At 40.2% G+C, this 860-nt stretch overlaps 1 non-coding gene across 1 annotated transcript; it reads right to left on the bottom strand.

Annotated features, from left to right (window-relative positions):
* Nucleotides 1-466: 466 nt before the first annotated feature.
* LOC112730910 (small nucleolar RNA R71) lies at nt 467-574 on the bottom strand. Its single transcript, XR_003166712.1, has one exon. It is a non-coding gene; the product is annotated as a small nucleolar RNA R71 (small nucleolar RNA).
* Nucleotides 575-860: the final 286 nt, after the last annotated feature.

Genomic DNA, 860 nt, shown 5'->3' with positions numbered 1-860 from the left:
AAAATTAAGAGAAGCTAAAATACAACAATCCAGAGATAACCTTTCAGAAATTTTCGAACAGGCAGAGGAGATGGCAGCCGAAAATAATAATAATGAAAGGAGGATGCTTGGTGACTTTACTGCACCTAATTCCAATTTACATGGAAGAAGCATCTCCATTCCTGCCATTGGAGCAAACAATTTTGAGCTGAAACCTCAATTAGTTTCTCTGATGCAGCAGAACTGCAAGTTTCATGGACTTCCATCTGAAGATCCTTTTCAGTTCTTAACTGAATTCTTGCAGATATGTGATACTGTTAAGACTAATGGAGTAGATCCTGAAGTCTACAGGCTCATGCTTTTCCCTTTTGTTGTAAGAGACAGAGCTAGATTATGGTTGGATTCTCAACCCAAAGACAGCCTGAACTCTTGGGATAAGCTGGTCACGGCTTTCTTAGCCAAGTACTTTCCTCCTCAAAAGCTGAGCAAGCTTAGAGCTGATGTTCAAACCTTCAGACAGAAAGAAGGTGAATCCCTCTATGAAGCTTGGGAAAGATACAAACAGTTGACCAAAAAGTGTCCTTCTGACATGCTTTCAGAATGGACCATCCTGGATATATTCTATGATGGTTTATCTGAGCTATCAAAGATGTCACTGGACACTTCTGCAGGTGGATCCATTCACCTAAAGAAAACGCCTGCAGAAGCTCAAGAACTCATTGACATGGTTGCTAATAACCAGTTCATGTACACTTCTGAAAGGAATCCTGTGAATAATGGGACGCCTATGAAGAAGGGAGTTCTTGAAGTTGATACTCTGAATGCCATATTGGCTCAGAATAAAATATTGACTCAGCAAGTCAATATAATCTCTCAGAGTC

Source organism: Arachis hypogaea, chromosome 12 (genome assembly GCF_003086295.3).
Source record: "Arachis hypogaea cultivar Tifrunner chromosome 12, arahy.Tifrunner.gnm2.J5K5, whole genome shotgun sequence".
Taxonomy (NCBI): domain Eukaryota; kingdom Viridiplantae; phylum Streptophyta; class Magnoliopsida; order Fabales; family Fabaceae; genus Arachis; species Arachis hypogaea.
The sequence above is the reverse complement of the archived record's forward strand: the minus strand, read 5'-3'. Positions and strand labels throughout refer to the sequence as shown.